The sequence below is a fragment of the Ranitomeya variabilis genome, chromosome 4, assembly GCF_051348905.1.
Source record: "Ranitomeya variabilis isolate aRanVar5 chromosome 4, aRanVar5.hap1, whole genome shotgun sequence".
NCBI classification, from domain to species: domain Eukaryota; kingdom Metazoa; phylum Chordata; class Amphibia; order Anura; family Dendrobatidae; genus Ranitomeya; species Ranitomeya variabilis.
This window is the reverse complement of record NC_135235.1, coordinates 606,737,358-606,751,900: the sequence shown is the minus strand read 5'-3', so window position 1 is coordinate 606,751,900 and position 14,543 is coordinate 606,737,358. Positions and strand designations below refer to the sequence as shown.

The window sequence follows — 14,543 nt, the reverse complement described above, 5'->3', positions numbered from 1 at the left end:
TGTCTTTACTGGTTGCTGCAACAGGTGTGTTAAGATTTAGGCCTTTCTTACAGTGTTGCAAATATACTGTGTCGGCTACCAAACTAGGCCCCTGCTGTCTGTCAGCACTTGCTATTTAAATTGAAGTATCCAATGAGTAGTTCTGCCATACATACTGCATTTCTGACCGCAGGAATTCTTTTTTGAAACATTGTCTCCCTCTTGTGGACCACCGGCTTTTCAATGCGTTGTATTATATGCATTTTTAAAAGAAAAAAATAAGTAAAAATGGTGCCTGTGCTGATCTTGAATAGGCTTGTCTTGTCCATCTACACCTGTGTGTGTGAGCATTCTAATGCTTTTCACCAACCAGGTGCGCTGCCCGCAGTAGATAGAATCTTAGCACGGAACATTCATGTGCTGTCACAATGGGGCTGGCTGGAGGGTGTGGTCAAAGTAGGCGGAGTTATGCAGATTCAAAACGCGTCGTGCACAGCTTGAACAAACACTCACACACAGACAGACAGACACACACTCTCCGTCTCTCACACACAGACACACATACACAGCAGAACTGTCATTGACAGCAGAACTGTCATTGAGAAGGCCTCCAGAGTTTCTGAAAATGTCCTCCCTGCGGCGGCAATCTTTTGCTCTGTCTCCACAATGGGTATTGGTGGTAGGCCTTGGTGCGGCCCACGGGGCACAGCGGCTTCAGTATCGCTTCTCGGCCTCATGGCTGCGATCAATCAGTCTAACTGAGAGATTGTAGTCAGGTCGGGTGCTTTCGGTACCCTCTCTCTCGGCCTGGGGGGATCGCTCCTCTTCGGAGGGGCTTCACCCCCCTGCTGCTATAGGGAGAGAGGATTAGTCCGGAGCAACGAGTTGCGATCGCCTTAAAAGGGCGCTAGCCTTTTTTTGTGTGTTTACAGCTGGAGTTCTTTTTCGGAAGGATGCCGGCTGCACTTACCTTTGCATCGGGAGAACCCCGGATGAGGAACACGGTCCGTATCGAGGTCTTGGAGAGATACAGGAAGGAGAAAGAAATCCGCTACGTTTGCAACACCGTCCTTCTTGGGATCCTGGAGTTCGGCAGAGAGGACATCTTCTGTTTTCAGGACAATGAGCAGAAAGGTACTTATACTATTACCTTTAGGAGCCATGGTTGTTGTCAGCAGTTGGTCCAAAAGGTGAATGACAACATCTGTGCTGATGAACTGGAGGGCCTGGTCTTCTCCCTGCTTTTCGTCCAAGAGGAGGTACAAATGATTGTTTTCTTTCCAAATCCTTTTGTTGAAGTATTGGACATTTTAACCTGTTTGCGTCGCTATTGCGATGAAGTAACCTTTCAAGGGAATGTTAAAAACGCCGTTGGTTTCTGGTGTGGCAAGCGGAAATTCCTGGTGCGGCTGAAGAAAAATCCTGAGGGCTTTGGAGGAACAGAGCATCCCCCCTCTACCATCACCATTGGGAAGAGCCGTGGCTACTTATTCTACACAGGTATGCCTATGTATTGCAGGAACTGTGGCAAGATGGGGCATACCCAAGGTAATTGTGTGGAAAGAAGGGCATTCCGCTGCAATAATTGTGGCCAACTCGGACACTTAATGAAGGATTGCCCTCAAAAGAAGGCTTGTAACCTATGCGGGGAGGATGGACATATGTTCCGAGGATGCCCACATAGGACCAAAGTCCGTACGTATGCAGAGGCGGCTGAGAGACCCGTGCCAAGGCAGGAACCAGCTATTGTCCCGGTCCATGCTGTGCTGAATATCCCAGAGACCGGAGTAAGGCCTGAGCCAAGTCCCACTGTTCCTACAGCAGGGGAGGCGGCTGAGAAGGCCAAGGGCGCAGAGGAGAAGGTGGGGACGGAGCAGGAGTGTGGTGGCCCTCAGGGAGGCCCTCCTGTGTCGAAGTCCCGGAAAAAGGGCGGAGGGCGGACCACCCAGAGACTGGAGCAGGGGGACTCTCCCGTTGGGGAGGTAACCCTTGTGTCGAAGGTCTCGAATGAGACTGGTGTGTTGGAGCAGAGCGCCCCCACTATGTTGGCGGTGGGGGGCACTGTGGCGAAGACCCCAGTCTTTCCCAGGGACTCGAGCCAGCAGACCACAGTTTTTTCTCCTACAGGTGATGGTGTGGATACGGTCATCGTGTCAGATCTGGAGGTCCCCCAGGAAGTAAGAGGCCATGTAGCTATCACAGAGGACGACTGCACGAGTGAGCTGTCTGAGCCGTCTGGAAAGAAGCTGCGGGGGGATACTCTTCTGGAGGCCAATCCAGAATCTCCGGATGTGTGTTTTCCCAGCGGAGACATGTGGCTGAACACGGACTCTTCTGGGTATCCACTGCCTGGTTCCTCGGATCCCCAGAACATTGACTCTCTTCCTTCACTGCCAGAAGTGATTGATGATTACATGGAAACCATTGAGGATAGCTCTCCTCCCCCATGACATAAATGCCATCCATGAGGTGTCTCTCACTTAATGTGAGATCTCTAAAGAGCCCTGTCCGCAGGGCTGCTCTTTTTGATTTTTTTGAAACATTAGACTTTGACATATGTTTTTTACAGGAGTGTGGTCTGCAGCATGGAATCCGGTATAACGAGATAAAAAAGGACTGGAAACTAGGGCCCTCTGTATGGTCGGGCTCAAACGAGAACAAGTCTGCTGGTGTGGGTCTGCTCTGCCGAGGTAATAACATCATCATCTCCTCTGTTACTGAGATTGTACCCGGCAGAGCTATCCTAGTACATTTGTGTTTTAATAATTTTAATTTCCGTGTCATTAATGTGTACGCTCCACCAGATAAACAGGAGCGTATACGTTTGTTTGAAATTTTACCGGTTTTCTGTGTAGGGTCATCTCCTCTCTTAATAGCCGGGGATTTTAATTGCCTGAATGTGAATGAGCGCCGAGGAGGGGGTGACCCAATCCGTAAGATAGATAAGTCGTGTTTTTTACTAAATAGCTTGCAGACTGATTTTAAGTTATGCGATGCCTGGAGGTCGCTTTCGCCGACGGACCCAGGATTTACATGGTCCGGTCGGGGAGTGGCTTCCAGGATCGATTTTATGTTTTTATCTGAGGATTTTAGCCCTGTACAATTTGTTTTAATGCCTAATTTATTCTCTGATCATAAAATTTTAAGCTTAAAGATAGAGTATCAAGGAGAGCTGAGGATAAATAGAGGTTTATGGTGCCTGGGAGTCCATTTGCTGGAAGACCCTCAGGTGAGGTCAGACTTCTGTAACGCCTACCAGGAATGGAGACAGCTAAGGCCTCCATATATTAAAATCCTATCCTGGTGGGAAGTGATCAAAGATAAAATAAGGTTTTTTTTTATCAGGGCTGGAAAGAGGAAGGCGCGGCTGAAAAAGCAGATTTATGTAAATTTAAATATGAGACTGCAAACTCTCCATAAATTTAAAGAGATAGGACTAGAGGTGGAAGATGATATTGCAAGCCTAAAAACTGAAATACAATTGTGCCTAGATCAAAAAGGTAAAGAAATAATTTTTAATTCCAAAGTGAAACATTTAGAAGAAGGTGAGAAGTGTACACGTTTCTTTTTTAAAAAAGTGATGGAGAAAAAGGAGACGATCACCTGTCTTGATGGAGAAACAACTGTGGAAGGTATGAAGAAGGTGGCTTTTAATTTTTATAGAGACCTTTTTAGTAAAAAAAGTGTAAATAATGTGTTTTTACAAGATGCTCTTAATATCCTAGATTTTAAGTTAAGTTCTGTAGACCAGGGGTTTTTAATAGATGATGTCAGCATGGAAGAACTTTTTAGTGTTTTTAAAAGTTTTTCAAAAGGGAAAGCCCCAGGAGCAGATGGTCTACCTGTTGAATTTTATTTGACTTTTTGGGATGTTTTAAAGGAGGATCTTTTAGCACTTTTTAAAGAGGTTTTTATGTGTTCAGAGCTGCCGAAGTCATGGAGGAGGGGGATAGTGTCCTTAATTTATAAGAAAAAGGGCGCTCGTGATGACCTCAAGAATTGGAGGCCTATCACCCTCCTCAACATGGATTATAAAGTTTTAGCCAAAATTATTGCTTGTCGTTTTAAAACTGTTATTAATAAACTGATACAACCCGAACAAGTATGTGGAGTACCAGGGAGGAATATTGCTGAGATTTTAAATGTGATCAGAGATGTAATATGGTACTCTAGGGATAGAAGTCAGAGCCTGGCCCTGTTGGCGCTGGACTTTGAAAAGGCGTTTGACAGGGTCTCGCATGAGTATCTTTTTAAAGTTTTAAAACAAATGGCGATCCCCAACATGTTTTTATCTCGTATTATGATTTTATATAATAATGTGTTTTCTCAAATTTCTGTCAATGGCTTTTTAACAGATTTTATCCCGTTGGAATCCGGAGTGAAGCAGGGGTGTCCATTATCCCCAATTCTTTTTATTTGTGCTATGGAACCCCTGCTGTGTATGATCCGGAGAGACAAAGTGGTCCGAGGGGTTCCTATTCCGGGTGGAGGAGGGGCCCAAGTCAAAGTATTTGCCTACATGGATGATGTTACTGCCATCTGTACAGATCCTGCTTCACTCCGGAGAGTGGTAATGTGCACCAATTTTTTTAGTCAGGCTTCAGGTTTTAAAATGAATTTTAATAAAACTGAATGATTGATTTTGGGTTCCTGGGATACAAATGACCTACCAGCAGTGAAATTGAAGCACGACAATGTTAAAATCTTGGGAATTGTATTTGACGCTAAAAATGATGGACACGTGAGCTGGGAGGAGGTACAACATAAAATAGTGAAAAAACTCTCCTTCTGGAATTTGAGAAGCTTGTCAATTGAGGGAAAAATTTTAATCATTAAATCTGTTTTGTTGCCAATGATGCTTTATATTGCCATGGTATATCCCCCTTCTGAGTTGATGCTAAAAAAACTAACTCGATGTATCTTTATGTTCATTTGGGGATCAAAAATGGAAAAGCTGAGGCGAACGGAGATGTATAAAAAACAACAAAATGGAGGAAAAGATGTCCCTGACTTGCATCTGTATTTGTATGTAAATTTCTTTTGTTTTTGTTTTAAAGTTTTTAACACTAATTCTACTTTTAGTCTGTTTTTAAAATATACTTGTGGTTTTATTTTTAAAAAATGGTTCAGACCATGTTTATCAGCACCCATTTTATTATGCCCGCCCAAGCATTTTATTGTTTTAGAAAAGGTGATAAGGACTCATAAATTAAAGGACTTGGATGCCGATCTCCTTCTGGACAGAAGAAAATTGATGGTTCATCTGAGAAGAGAAGAAGGAGTGTCCCCTGTGAGCAACTTCTCATGGAGTAGATCCAAGCGTGTGTGGAGGAACGTCTTTGGGAAATTCTTGGCCAACATTCACAAAGACCTTGCATGGATGGCTGCCCGCCAGTGCCTCCCAACCAGAGACTTCCAGCATAGGAGAGGCCTGGCGGCGCGGGCAAAGTGCCCAAGAGACTCTTGCCGAGAGGATGAGACTGTTTTACACCTTTTTTGGAACTGCTGTTTTGCACAAGAACTTTGGGGGAGATTTGGGATACTTTTAAAATGGGTATGTGGTCTTAAAGATTTTAGCTATGAGTATGTTTTATATGGACTTTTTAATTGCCCCACTACACACCAGTTCAAAATATGCTGGTGTATAATAAACTGTGCCAAAAATGCAATCTGGAAAGTGAGAAACATTCTACTTTTTAACCGTGATTTTATCTCTGTTAATGATTGTATTAAATTGGCTTTTAGTGAAATGTTTATTTATTTTTTAAAGGATGTTAAAGATGTGGGGAAGAAAGAAGCGAATCGTAGATGGTGTTTTTATATGTGGAATACTGTTTTATATTAAGTTGTTTCATGTTGTTGTATTTTATTATTGTAATTTTTTATGTTTCTTTTGCACAAAAGGTTTCAAATTTTCTTGTTCTATGTCTTATGACTAAATAAAATTTTGTTGAAACCTTATCTGTTCTTATCAGTTTAATATCTGATACGTCCCCTATTTGGGGACCATATATTAAATGGATTTTTGGAACAGGGAGATGGAAGAAGAGCTTGCTCTGTCCACTCCACGCATTGACCCGTTATTGCAGTATCTCCGGGACCAGTGCACTCCTTCTCTGATCCAGTTTCTAAAAACAGATTGAATTGAAATCAGCGCGAGTTGTCTTTTAACCCTTTATGTGAATTGATTTCAGGGTCAAAGAAGCACTTTTCTCAGGCCAAGTGTAGCATTTTGTTTGATTTCTCCTGGCCAATTGCAACATTTTCTGCGCCTTGCCTGGCCTTGCTTTCACCTATGTCTGTCAAACATTGCATTGCATTCAATATGCAATCAATCAATCAATCAATCAATCAATTTGTCTTTACTGGTTGCTGCAACAGGTGTGTTAAGATTTAGGCCTTTCTTACAGTGTTGCAAATATACTGTGTCGGCTACCAAACTAGGCCCCTGCTGTCTGTCAGCACTTGCTATTTAAATTGAAGTATCCAATGAGTAGTTCTGCCATACATACTGCATTTCTGACCGCAGGAATTCTTTTTTGAAACATTGTCTCCCTCTTGTGGACCACCGGCTTTTCAATGCGTTGTATTATATGCATTTTTAAAAGAAAAAAATAAGTAAAAATGGTGCCTGTGCTGATCTTGAATAGGCTTGTCTTGTCCATCTACACCTGTGTGTGTGTGTGAGCATTCTAATGCTTTTCACCAACCAGGTGCGCTGCCCGCAGTAGATGATAGAATCTTAGCACGGAACATTCATGTGCTGTCACAATGGGGCTGGCTGGAGGGTGTGGTCAAAGTAGGCGGAGTTATGCAGATTCAAAACGCGTCGTGCACAGCTTGAACAAACACTCACACACAGACAGACAGACAGACAGACACACACACTCTCCGTCTCTCACACACAGACACACATACACAGCAGAACTGTCATTGACAGCAGAACTGTCATTGAGAAGGCCTCCAGAGTTTCTGAAAATGTCCTCCCTGCGGCGGCAATCTTTTGCTCTGTCTCCACAATGGGTATTGGTGGTAGGCCTTGGTGCGGCCCACGGGGCACAGCGGCTTCAGTATCGCTTCTCGGCCTCATGGCTGCGATCAATCAGTCTAACTGAGAGATTGTAGTCAGGTCGGGTGCTTTCGGTACCCTCTCTCTCGGCCTGGGGGGATCGCTCCTCTTCGGAGGGGCTTCACCCCCCTGCTGCTATAGGGAGAGAGGATTAGTCCGGAGCAACGAGTTGCGATCGCCTTAAAAGGGCGCTAGCCTTTTTTTGTGTGTTTACAGCTGGAGTTCTTTTTCGGAAGGATGCCGGCTGCACTTACCTTTGCATCGGGAGAACCCCGGATGAGGAACACGGTCCGTATCGAGGTCTTGGAGAGATACAGGAAGGAGAAAGAAATCCGCTACGTTTGCAACACCGTCCTTCTTGGGATCCTGGAGTTCGGCAGAGAGGACATCTTCTGTTTTCAGGACAATGAGCAGAAAGGTACCTATACTATTACCTTTAGGAGCCATGGTTGTTGTCAGCAGTTGGTCCAAAAGGTGAATGACAACATCTGTGCTGATGAACTGGAGGGCCTGGTCTTCTCCCTGCTTTTCGTCCAAGAGGAGGTACAAATGATTGTTTTCTTTCCAAATCCTTTTGTTGAAGTATTGGACATTTTAACCTGTTTGCGTCGCTATTGCGATGAAGTAACCTTTCAAGGGAATGTTAAAAACGCCGTTGGTTTCTGGTGTGGCAAGCGGAAATTCCTGGTGCGGCTGAAGAAAAATCCTGAGGGCTTTGGAGGAACAGAGCATCCCCCCTCTACCATCACCATTGGGAAGAGCCGTGGCTACTTATTCTACACAGGTATGCCTATGTATTGCAGGAACTGTGGCAAGATGGGGCATACCCAAGGTAATTGTGTGGAAAGAAGGGCATTCCGCTGCAATAATTGTGGCCAACTCGGACACTTAATGAAGGATTGCCCTCAAAAGAAGGCTTGTAACCTATGCGGGGAGGATGGACATATGTTCCGAGGATGCCCACATAGGACCAAAGTCCGTACGTATGCAGAGGCGGCTGAGAGACCCGTGCCAAGGCAGGAACCAGCTATTGTCCCGGTCCATGCTGTGCTGAATATCCCAGAGACCGGAGTAAGGCCTGAGCCAAGTCCCACTGTTCCTACAGCAGGGGAGGCGGCTGAGAAGGCCAAGGGCGCAGAGGAGAAGGTGGGGACGGAGCAGGAGTGTGGTGGCCCTCAGGGAGGCCCTCCTGTGTCGAAGTCCCGGAAAAAGGGCGGAGGGCGGACCACCCAGAGACTGGAGCAGGGGGACTCTCCCGTTGGGGAGGTAACCCTTGTGTCGAAGGTCTCGAATGAGACTGGTGTGTTGGAGCAGAGCGCCCCCACTATGTTGGCGGTGGGGGGCACTGTGGCGAAGACCCCAGTCTTTCCCAGGGACTCGAGCCAGCAGACCACAGTTTTTTCTCCTACAGGTGATGGTGTGGATACGGTCATCGTGTCAGATCTGGAGGTCCCCCAGGAAGTAAGAGGCCATGTAGCTATCACAGAGGACGACTGCACGAGTGAGCTGTCTGAGCCGTCTGGAAAGAAGCTGCGGGGGGATATTCTTCTGGAGGCCAATCCAGAATCTCCGGATGTGTGTTTTCCCAGCGGAGACATGTGGCTGAACACGGACTCTTCTGGGTATCCACTGCCTGGTTCCTCGGATCCCCAGAACATTGACTCTCTTCCTTCACTGCCAGAAGTGATTGATGATTACATGGAAACCATTGAGGATAGCTCTCCTCCCCCATGACATAAATGCCATCCATGAGGTGTCTCTCACTTAATGTGAGATCTCTAAAGAGCCCTGTCCGCAGGGCTGCTCTTTTTGATTTTTTTGAAACATTAGACTTTGACATATGTTTTTTACAGGAGTGTGGTCTGCAGCATGGAATCCGGTATAACGAGATAAAAAAGGACTGGAAACTAGGGCCCTCTGTATGGTCGGGCTCAAACGAGAACAAGTCTGCTGGTGTGGGTCTGCTCTGCCGAGGTAATAACATCATCATCTCCTCTGTTACTGAGATTGTACCCGGCAGAGCTATCCTAGTACATTTGTGTTTTAATAATTTTAATTTCCGTGTCATTAATGTGTACGCTCCACCAGATAAACAGGAGCGTATACGTTTGTTTGAAATTTTACCGGTTTTCTGTGTAGGGTCATCTCCTCTCTTAATAGCCGGGGATTTTAATTGCCTGAATGTGAATGAGCGCCGAGGAGGGGGTGACCCAATCCGTAAGATAGATAAGTCGTGTTTTTTACTAAATAGCTTGCAGACTGATTTTAAGTTATGCGATGCCTGGAGGTCGCTTTCGCCGACGGACCCAGGATTTACATGGTCCGGTCGGGGAGTGGCTTCCAGGATCGATTTTATGTTTTTATCTGAGGATTTTAGCCCTGTACAATTTGTTTTAATGCCTAATTTATTCTCTGATCATAAAATTTTAAGCTTAAAGATAGAGTATCAAGGAGAGCTGAGGATAAATAGAGGTTTATGGCGCCTGGGAGTCCATTTGCTGGAAGACCCTCAGGTGAGGTCAGACTTCTGTAACGCCTACCAGGAATGGAGACAGCTAAGGCCTCCATATATTAAAATCCTATCCTGGTGGGAAGTGATCAAAGATAAAATAAGGTTTTTTTTTATCAGGGCTGGAAAGAGGAAGGCGCGGCTGGAAAAGCAGATTTATGTAAATTTAAATATGAGACTGCAAACTCTCCATAAATTTAAAGAGATAGGACTAGAGGTGGAAGATGATATTGCAAGCCTAAAAACTGAAATACAATTGTGCCTAGATCAAAAAGGTAAAGAAATAATTTTTAATTCCAAAGTGAAACATTTAGAAGAAGGTGAGAAGTGTACACGTTTCTTTTTTAAAAAAGTGATGGAGAAAAAGGAGACGATCACCTGTCTTGATGGAGAAACAACTGTGGAAGGTATGAAGAAGGTGGCTTTTAATTTTTATAGAGACCTTTTTAGTAAAAAAAGTGTAAATAATGTGTTTTTACAAGATGCTCTTAATATCCTAGATTTTAAGTTAAGTTCTGTAGACCAGGGGTTTTTAATAGATGATGTCAGCATGGAAGAACTTTTTAGTGTTTTTAAAAGTTTTTCAAAAGGGAAAGCCCCAGGAGCAGATGGTCTACCTGTTGAATTTTATTTGACTTTTTGGGATGTTTTAAAGGAGGATCTTTTAGCACTTTTTAAAGAGGTTTTTATGTGTTCAGAGCTGCCTAAGTCATGGAGGAGGGGGATAGTGTCCTTAATTTATAAGAAAAAGGGCGCTCGTGATGACCTCAGGAATTGGAGGCCTATCACCCTCCTCAACATGGATTATAAAGTTTTAGCCAAAATTATTGCTTGTCGTTTTAAAACTGTTATTAATAAACTGATACAACCCGAACAAGTATGTGGAGTACCAGGGAGGAATATTGCTGAGATTTTAAATGTGATCAGAGATGTAATATGGTACTCTAGGGATAGAAATCAAAGCCTGGCCCTGTTGGCGCTGGACTTTGAAAAGGCGTTTGACAGGGTCTCGCATGAGTATCTTTTTAAAGTTTTAAAACAAATGGCGATCCCCGACATGTTTTTATCTCGTATTATGATTTTATATAATAATGTGTTTTCTCAAATTTCTGTCAATGGTTTTTTAACAGATTTTATCCCGTTGGAATCCGGAGTGAAGCAGGGGTGTCCATTATCCCCAATTCTTTTTATTTGTGCTATGGAACCCCTGCTGTGTATGATCCGGAGAGACAAAGTGGTCCGAGGGGTTCCTATTCCGGGTGGAGGAGGGGCCCAAGTCAAAGTATTTGCATACATGGATGATGTTACTGCCATCTGTACAGATCCTGCTTCACTCCGGAGAGTGGTAATGTGCACCAATTTTTTTAGTCAGGCTTCAGGTTTTAAAATGAATTTTAATAAAACTGAATGTTTGATTTTGGGTTCCTGGGATACAAATGACCTACCAGCAGTAAAATTGAAGCACGACAATGTTAAAATCTTGGGAATTGTATTTGACGCTAAAAATGATGGACACGTGAGCTGGGAGGAGGTACAACATAAAATAGTGAAAAAACTCTCCTTCTGGAATTTGAGAAGCTTGTCAATTGAGGGAAAAATTTTAATCATTAAATCTGTTTTGTTGCCAATGATGCTTTATATTGCCATGGTATATCCTCCTTCTGAGTTGATGCTAAAAAAACTAACTCGATGTATCTTTATGTTCATTTGGGGATCAAAAATGGAAAAGCTGAGGCGAACGGAGATGTATAAAAAACAACAAAATGGAGGAAAAGATGTCCCTGACTTGCATCTGTATTTGTATGTAAATTTCTTTTGTTTTTGTTTTAAAGTTTTTAACACTAATTCTACTTTTAGTCTGTTTTTAAAATATACTTGTGGTTTTATTTTTAAAAAATGGTTCAGACCATGCTTATCAGCACCCATTTTATTATGCCCGCCCAAGCATTTTATTGTTTTAGAAAAGGTGATAAGGACTCATAAATTAAAAGACTTGGATGCCGATCTCCTTCTGGACAGAAGAAAGTTGATGGTTCATCTGAGAAGAGAAGAAGGAGTGTCCCCTGTGAGCAACTTCTCATGGAGTAGATCCAAGCGTGTGTGGAGGAACGTCTTTGGAAAATTCTTGGCCAACATTCACAAAGACCTTGCATGGATGGCTGCCCGCCAGTGCCTCCCAACCAGAGACTTCCAGCATAGGAGAGGCCTGGCGGCGCGGGCAAAGTGCCCAAGAGACTCTTGCCGAGAGGATGAGACTGTTTTACACCTTTTTTGGAACTGCTGTTTTGCACAAGAACTTTGGGGGAGATTTGGGATACTTTTAAAATGGGTATGTGGTCTTAAAGATTTTAGCTATGAGTATGTTTTATATGGACTTTTTAATTGCCCCACTACACACCAGTTCAAAATATGCTGGTGTATAATAAACTGTGCCAAAAATGCAATCTGGAAAGTGAGAAACATTCTACTTTTTAACCGTGATTTTATCTCTGTTAATGATTGTATTAAATTGGCTTTTAGTGAAATGTTTATTTATTTTTTAAAGGATGTTAAAGATGTGGGGAAGAAAGAAGCGAATCGTAGATGGTGTTTTTATATGTGGAATACTGTTTTATATTAAGTTGTTTCATGTTGTTGTATTTTATTATTGTAATTTTTTATGTTTCTTTTGCACAAAAGGTTTCAAATTTTCTTGTTCTATGTCTTATGACTAAATAAAATTTTGTTGAAACCTTATCTGTTCTTATCAGTTTAATATCTGATACGTCCCCTATTTGGGGACCATATATTAAATGGATTTTTGGAACAGGGAGATGGAAGAAGAGCTTGCTCTGTCCACTCCACGCATTGACCCGTTATTGCAGTATCTCCGGGACCAGTGCACTCCTTCTCTGATCCAGTTTCTAAAAACAGATTGAATTGAAATCAGCGTGAGTTGTCTTTTAACCCTTTATGTGAATTGATTTCAGGGTCAAAGAAGCACTTTTCTCAGGCCAAGTGTAGCATTTTGTTTGATTTCTCCTGGCCAATTGCAACATTTTCTGCGCCTTGCCTGGCCTTGCTTTCACCTATGTCTGTCAAACATTGCATTGCATTCAATATGCAATCAATCAATCAATCAATCAATCAATCAATTTGTCTTTACTGGTTGCTGCAACAGGTGTGTTAAGATTTAGGCCTTTCTTACAGTGTTGCAAATATACTGTGTCGGCTACCAAACTAGGCCCCTGTTGTCTGTCAGCACTTGCTATTTAAATTGAAGTATCCAATGAGTAGTTCTGCCATACATACTGCATTTCTGACCGCAGGAATTCTTTTTTGAAACATTGTCTCCCTCTTGTGGACCACCGGCTTTTCAATGCGTTGTATTATATGCATTTTTAAAAGAAAAAAATAAGTAAAAATGGTGCCTGTGCTGATCTTGAATAGGCTTGTCTTGTCCATCTACACCTGTGTGTGTGAGCATTCTAATGCTTTTCACCAACCAGGTGCGCTGCCCGCAGTAGATAGAATCTTAGCACGGAACATTCATGTGCTGTCACAATGGGGCTGGCTGGAGGGTGTGGTCAAAGTAGGCGGAGTTATGCAGATTCAAAACGCGTCGTGCACAGCTTGAACAAACACTCACACACAGACAGACAGACACACACTCTCCGTCTCTCACACACAGACACACATACACAGCAGAACTGTCATTGACAGCAGAACTGTCATTGAGAAGGCCTCCAGAGTTTCTGAAAATGTCCTCCCTGCGGCGGCAATCTTTTGCTCTGTCTCCACAATGGGTATTGGTGGTAGGCCTTGGTGCGGCCCACGGGGCACAGCGGCTTCAGTATCGCTTCTCGGCCTCTTGGCTAAGATCAAGTGTAGGATTTTCTTGCATTTGGTCGAAGTTCTTTAGGTGCCTGGGGTACCCCGCCTCTCGGCCTTGGGTGCGGGTCCCACTCTTGTAGTGGGATCCAATCCCTTGTCGCTATTGGGAGGTGGGCTTAGTCCCTGGGCAACGAGTTGCGATCGCCCTAGCCAGGTAGTCTTTGGATTACTTGGTGCCCTTCATTGTTGCGGAACACCCCCGTTTTGTTTCCCTTTAGCCATGGACCCAGATCCTGGTGATGTTCCGGCCTATGCTCTTCTGAAGCATACGGTCCGGATCTATTTTGAGAAAGGTGGAGGAGATGGCCGTGGACTGAAATTCGTGGTTGGCAATATTCTGGAGAAGGCTCTTTCAGTCCGGAAACACGAAATCCTGGCCATCCAGGACTATCCGAGGCGTGGTGTCTATGATGTTACCTTCACCGGAGAAGGTATCCACCAGCATGTTTGCGACCAAGTCATCTCCCCTGATGCGATTATCCGGAAAAACCCTGAGCTTAAAGGGGTTAAATTTGCCATCCACGATTTAGAAGAGACCAGGCTCTTAATTGTTAAAATCTATTCACCCCATATGCAAGAGAGCGAAATTGGAAGATACCTGTTGGGTTTCTTTAAAAAAGTTACTTGCTTGGGGAAGATTTTAAATGAATGCGGCATTTGGACCTCCAAATGGAGGTATGTTGTAACCTGTGTTAAAAATGCCACAAAACCAGGAGGAGTAGATTTACCACCAGCTCGTTTTAAAATTGGCAAAACGAATGGCGACCTCTATTTTAATGGCATGCCACCCTTCTGTAGAAAATGTAAACTATATGGACATTCAAATTGTGACCCTACCTGTGCAAAATGTGGAAGCCAGGAACATAGAACTGAACAATGCCAGACAGAGAATGTGTGTACAATTTGTCTTGTAAAAGGTCATTCTTTTTCCTTTTGTCCAAAAAGAAACAAGTCAAAAGGAGTGCAACCAGAGCAAGAGCAGCCTCCGGCCCCCCGCCAACCCTCGGCTGGTTCTGCTGTCCCCGAGTCAAAGGAGGGTGAGGAGGAGTCGATGGACGAGTCAAACGAGGTACCTGGTACAGGTGAGGATGGCTATACTGAAGTGAGAAACGA

At 43.8% G+C, this 14,543-nt stretch overlaps 1 long non-coding RNA gene and 2 pseudogenes across 1 annotated transcript in view; 2 read left to right on the top strand and 1 right to left on the bottom strand.

The window, feature by feature from the left end:
- LOC143769239 (uncharacterized) overlaps positions 1-14,543 on the bottom strand; it is a 281,786-nt gene that overhangs the window by 155,994 nt on the left and 111,249 nt on the right. The window lies entirely within an intron of this gene.
- Positions 5,893-6,093, top strand: LOC143771267 (U2 spliceosomal RNA; annotated as a pseudogene).
- Positions 12,246-12,446, top strand: LOC143771265 (U2 spliceosomal RNA; annotated as a pseudogene).